General features: G+C 44.7%; 3 non-coding genes across 3 annotated transcripts; all 3 read right to left on the reverse strand.

Moving 5' to 3' along the window:
- Positions 1-101: 101 nt before the first annotated feature.
- LOC130324627 (U2 spliceosomal RNA) lies at positions 102-292 on the reverse strand. Its single transcript, XR_008869598.1, has one exon. It is a non-coding gene; the product is annotated as a U2 spliceosomal RNA (small nuclear RNA).
- A 2,081-nt stretch (positions 293-2,373) lies between these two features.
- On the reverse strand, positions 2,374-2,564 carry LOC130324628 (U2 spliceosomal RNA). Its single transcript, XR_008869599.1, has one exon. It is a non-coding gene; the product is annotated as a U2 spliceosomal RNA (small nuclear RNA).
- A 2,088-nt stretch (positions 2,565-4,652) lies between these two features.
- On the reverse strand, positions 4,653-4,838 carry LOC130324629 (U2 spliceosomal RNA). The gene has a single exon (XR_008869600.1). It is a non-coding gene; the product is annotated as a U2 spliceosomal RNA (small nuclear RNA).
- Positions 4,839-6,385: the final 1,547 nt, after the last annotated feature.

Here is a 6,385-nt window from a genome sequence, read left to right on the forward strand (position 1 = left end):
TTTTGGCTGCAGCAGCAGCAAGGCCCACAGGGCTGGCTAGCTGGCTAGCCAGCAAGCAGGTAGCAATGAAAGTAGGAATCTTTCTTTTTAACCCTGTAAGGGGGTGGTGCACTGTACCCGAAGATACTGCCATATCGGGTCAATGCATAGGGCGACGGAAGCAAGCTTCGAAATCGGCCCCCGTTCTCAAAAATCCATTTAATATATGGTCCCCAGATAGGGGACGTATCAGATATTAAACTGATAAGAACAGATACTACACTTGATCTTAGCCAAAAGGCCGAGAAGCGATAACCGTGAAAGGGGCGGGCCCAACAAGGTCCCCTTCATGGGCACTATCACTGCTTGCTGTCAGGGAGGCTGCCAGACAATTTTCCATGCACACTCTGGGCTGGGGGGCAGTCAACCACCAGTACACACAGCAGAACCTAAACCCATACCATTATTGCTAAGCAGCAAGACAGGGGCCCATTGCACTCCCACGGGGCCTTTTTAAATGCAATCCATAACCCGGATTTGCCAGGAACCCTTCTTACTCCTCCTACTTGCATGTGACACTGGGCTTAGGATCTGCATAGGAAACACACACACAAGCACACACCTACCTTTGTTGCCTGCAGATGCCTCCTTGGCTGTCCCCAAACGGTATCAAACCAACACCCACGGGAAGCTGTAAGCATAGAGGACATGCCTGCACCCCATTGGACTTACCTGTGTGGGTTAAACCCGGGTTATTTGACAACCTATGGCGGTGATGGTTCTGCTCAGGCAGAGCAGTGCTGATGCTCCTCATAAAGCTGTCGCTGCTGTGAAGGTTCTAGGTGACATCACAAATCCCTATGGTTACATACACAACAAAGCTGGGTTGTTGTTGTTTACACTCTGCAAGGCCTGTGGAAGTGAGTGACATCATAGCACTGTAGTTCTGAGGGTTCTAGATGGATGCAACAATCTCCTGTTGCTTCTATGAAGGCCATAATAGACGACATCACCAAACAGCTCCATAGTCACATACACAGCAAAGGAGAGATGTTGTTTACACCTAGTGATGTCAGTGGTATTGAGTGACATCACAGCACAGTGCTAAGGCTCCTGGGCCTGGACACAGCAGCAGCTGCAATATCTCAACGGAGAATACGTTTATATATATGTGTGTGTGTGCGCGTATATATATATATATATATATATATATATATATATATATATTTCTCCGCCGAAATCACTTTTAAACCCATTTCCACCTTTTTTTCCCTTCTCTTCCTCTTACTTTTTTTTCACGTTTTTTTACGTTTTTCTCCTTTTCGCCTCTTTTCTGGGCGTATTATTCTTCTTTTTCTTCTTTTTTTTCGTCTAATGCATACCCCATCAGTGCAGCAATGCTTATTCAATACCGCCAGCAGATGGAGACACTGGGGGATAATTTTCTAAGGATTTATACTGATTTTTCCTGTCTGAATTTGTCGCACAGAAAGTTGCAGGCCAAATATGTGTGACATTTCTGCGACTTTAGCTTCTAGAGCATTTTTACAACATTATACATAGGTGCTGAATACATAAAAAGCGACTGTTCAGCGACAGACAAGTCGCATCGGCTGAAAGTAGGCCAGAATGTCAGTCCATGTTGGAGCAGGTTTAGATACAGTCTAAAGTATAGATCTCAAAGTCTGTGCACAGAATTTAGCAAGGGCCTCGCACCTTCTGATGCATCAGGTAGGTGCACAATAGCATAGCCTAACCCTCTGTACTTTGGTCTATATTGATGCGGGACATAGACAGCCAGCTGATGACCAATCCATTAGTGCAATGGATGGCTGGAAGCATTTGTCTTTGCCTTTGCAATACCACAGAAGCAATGCATGGTCAATGTACAGCAATGACACACCTGTGTGAACAGCCAGGAGACCCCCCCCCCCATGTTATGTTACATAGTTACATAGTTAGTACGGTCGAAAAAAGACATATGTCCATCAAGTTCAACCAGGGAATTAAGGGGTAGGGGTGTGGCGCGATATTGGGGAAGGGATGAGATTTTATATTTCTTCATAAGCATTAATCTTATTTTGTCAATTAGGAACATTCAGCACCCACCCGCTATCAAGGCAGCTGCCTATCATGTCATGCCCTACCTGCACAGGTGTGCTGGCTACTCAAATGATCCAATTAAGGAGGCCATTTAGTCAGCAGCAGCAGAAGTCCTGTGCCTGGACGCTCCAACAGCGGCCAGACACAAGCAGAAGCAGCAGAAGCAGCAGCAGCAGCACCACCTTTTGTTTTTTGGCTGCAGCAGCAGCAAGGCCCACAGGGCTGGCTAGCTGGCTAGCCAGCAAGCAGGTAGCAATGAAAGTAGGAATCTTTCTTTTTAACCCTGTAAGGGGGTGGTGCACTGTACCCGAAGATACTGCCATATCGGGTCAATGCATAGGGCGACGGAAGCAAGCTTCGAAATCGGCCCCCGTTCTCAAAAATCCATTTAATATATGGTCCCCAGATAGGGGACGTATCAGATATTAAACTGATAAGAACAGATACTACACTTGATCTTAGCCAAAAGGCCGAGAAGCGATAACCGTGAAAGGGGCGGGCCCAACAAGGTCCCCTTCATGGGCACTATCACTGCTTGCTGTCAGGGAGGCTGCCAGACAATTTTCCATGCACACTCTGGGCTGGGGGGCAGTCAACCACCAGTACACACAGCAGAACCTAAACCCATACCATTATTGCTAAGCAGCAAGACAGGGGCCCATTGCACTCCCACGGGGCCTTTTTAAATGCAATCCATAACCCGGATTTGCCAGGAACCCTTCTTACTCCTCCTACTTGCATGTGACACTGGGCTTAGGATCTGCATAGGAAACACACACACAAGCACACACCTACCTTTGTTGCCTGCAGATGCCTCCTTGGCTGTCCCCAAACGGTATCAAACCAACACCCACGGGAAGCTGTAAGCATAGAGGACATGCCTGCACCCCATTGGACTTACCTGTGTGGGTTAAACCCGGGTTATTTGACAACCTATGGCGGTGATGGTTCTGCTCAGGCAGAGCAGTGCTGATGCTCCTCATAAAGCTGTCGCTGCTGTGAAGGTTCTAGGTGACATCACAAATCCCTATGGTTACATACACAACAAAGCTGGGTTGTTGTTGTTTACACTCTGCAAGGCCTGTGGAAGTGAGTGACATCATAGCACTGTAGTTCTGAGGGTTCTAGATGGATGCAACAATCTCCTGTTGCTTCTATGAAGGCCATAATAGACGACATCACCAAACAGCTCCATAGTCACATACACAGCAAAGGAGAGATGTTGTTTACACCTAGTGATGTCAGTGGTATTGAGTGACATCACAGCACAGTGCTAAGGCTCCTGGGCCTGGACACAGCAGCGGCTGCAATATCTCAACGGAGAATACGTTTATATATATGTGTGTGTGTGCGCGTATATATATATATATATATATATATATATATATATATATATATATATATTTCTCCGCCGAAATCACTTTTAAACCCATTTCCACCTTTTTTTCCCTTCTCTTCCTCTTACTTTTTTTTCACGTTTTTTTACGTTTTTCTCCTTTTCGCCTCTTTTCTGGGCGTATTATTCTTCTTTTTCTTCTTTTTTTTTGTCTAATGCATACCCCATCAGTGCAGCAATGCTTATTCAATACCGCCAGCAGATGGAGACACTGGGGGATAATTTTCTAAGGATTTATACTGATTTTTCCTGTCTGAATTTGTCGCACAGAAAGTTGCAGGCCAAATATGTGTGACATTTCTGCGACTTTAGCTTCTAGAGCATTTTTACAACATTATACATAGGTGCTGAATACATAAAAAGCGACTGTTCAGCGACAGACAAGTCGCATCGGCTGAAAGTAGGCCAGAATGTCAGTCCATGTTGGAGCAGGTTTAGATACAGTCTAAAGTATAGATCTCAAAGTCTGTGCACAGAATTTAGCAAGGGCCTCGCACCTTCTGATGCATCAGGTAGGTGCACAATAGCATAGCCTAACCCTCTGTACTTTGGTCTATATTGATGCGGGACATAGACAGCCAGCTGATGACCAATCCATTAGTGCAATGGATGGCTGGAAGCATTTGTCTTTGCCTTTGCAATACCACAGAAGCAATGCATGGTCAATGTACAGCAATGACACACCTGTGTGAACAGCCAGGAGACCCCCCCCCCATGTTATGTTACATAGTTACATAGTTAGTACGGTCGAAAAAAGACATATGTCCATCAAGTTCAACCAGGGAATTAAGGGGTAGGGGTGTGGCGCGATATTGGGGAAGGGATGAGATTTTATATTTCTTCATAAGCATTAATCTTATTTTGTCAATTAGGAACATTCAGCACCCACCCGCTATCAAGGCAGCTGCCTATCATGTCATGCCCTACCTGCACAGGTGTGCTGGCTACTCAAATGATCCAATTAAGGAGGCCATTTAGTCAGCAGCAGCAGAAGTCCTGTGCCTGGACGCTCCAACAGCGGCCAGACACAAGCAGAAGCAGCAGAAGCAGCAGCAGCAGCACCACCTTTTGTTTTTTGGCTGCAGCAGCAGCAAGGCCCACAGGGCTGGCTAGCTGGCTAGCCAGCAAGCAGGTAGCAATGAAAGTAGGAATCTTTCTTTTTAACCCTGTAAGGGGGTGGTGCACTGTACCCGAAGATACTGCCATATCGGGTCAATGCATAGGGCGACGGAAGCAAGCTTCGAAATCGGCCCCCGTTCTCAAAAATCCATTTAATATATGGTCCCCAGATAGGGGACGTATCAGATATTAAACTGATAAGAACAGATAAGGTTTCAACAAAATTTTATTGAATAAATAAGAAACCATACAAAATTTAAAATGCAAAATAATAAAAGGTTCACAAAAGTTTTAAAATACAAATAATAAAACCAGTAATAAAAGGAGAAAAAATAAAAATGGCAGGATAAAACATTATACAAATGTCATAAAAACTGATTATACTGTTATTTCGTTCCATAGAGGCAGACACCACATGGATGCTGCCTCGCTGGCCCCCAACTGTTTCTTGTCTCTTAGGTAATAGATGTACATCTCACTCAGGGCCAGCTTTATACAGTTTTTAACATCAATAAAATCATGTTTAAAAAGTAAGATGTTCCTAACTTTCCAGATGGCATTTTTAAAACAATTAATAATCATCCAGCAGATCATCTGCTGTTTAAAATTGGGGCAGTTAAAAAGACCGTAAAAGACACATTCGTGATTAAAATCTTTTAGGCCGCAGGCCCACTTCAAAAGTGGGCCTACCTTCCTCCAAAGCTTCCGTGCAAAAGGGCAGTTCCAAAATATGTGCAGCACCGTTTCGTCCACTCCGCAGCCATCTCTCGGGCACTTGGCTCTCGCCACCAGTCCTCGCCTGTGCTGGAACTCACGAGTAGGGAGGCACTGGTGGACGATTGCCCAGGCAAGATCCCTGTGTACATTCGCCAGAAACTTCCCGTACACGTTCCGCCATACCTTTTTGGATCTTGCCTGTGTGAAATTGGACACTGCCAGGGTAACCTCACTCCGCCTGAGGACCTTTGATACCTTTCTCTGGTCCCCCAGTATGTCAGGCTCCAAATCTTGGAGACCTAGGAGCCTGACTGTCTTTTCCAACACCACATAATGTTTTGGGGGACACAGAAGCACCGGAGCGTTCAGAGGGATGCGCAACCATCTTTTAAAAACCATGCCCGCAGCGTACCTTAAAAAGCAGCTAAAAATGCCATTGGATTTAATAATTTTAAAACAGAAACAGAAATACTTTATGTAAAAGAAAGTAAAAAGGTTAGGAACATCTTTCCCGCCATTATCTTTACTTTTGTACATAAAATCACGCTTTAATTTCTCCATTTTTGAACCCCATAAAAAAGAAAAAACAATTCTAGTTACTTTTTTAATGTATAAAATAGATGGAGGAAATACCATGGCAATGTATAGCATAATAGGGAGTAAAACCATCTTTATTATTAAAATCTTCCCCTCCATGGTAAGGTTTCTAAGATTCCACATTAAAATCTTCTTCTCCATCTTAGCTATAGCTGAATCCCAGTTAGGGCTCCCATCATTGACCTGGTTAAAAACAATACCTAAAACTTTAATTTGATCCTGTTGCATTGTGACTCCTGGGGTGATGGATGAATCCCAGGAGCCAATATAAAAACAGTCACATTTATCTGTGTTTAGCTTAAAACCAGAGACCTCGCAGAAATAGCTGGTGTTCCTCAATGCCCCCCTCATGGATGGAGAGTCCGGGCACAGTATGGTGACATCATCCATGTACCCCAACACCTTTAGATGGGTCCCTCCTCCACCAGGTATCGGTACGCCTCTTACTACCCGGTCTTTTCTGAGGAGGGCCAT

Source organism: Hyla sarda, unplaced genomic scaffold, assembly GCF_029499605.1.
Source record: "Hyla sarda isolate aHylSar1 unplaced genomic scaffold, aHylSar1.hap1 scaffold_2651, whole genome shotgun sequence".
Lineage (NCBI taxonomy): Eukaryota > Metazoa > Chordata > Amphibia > Anura > Hylidae > Hyla > Hyla sarda.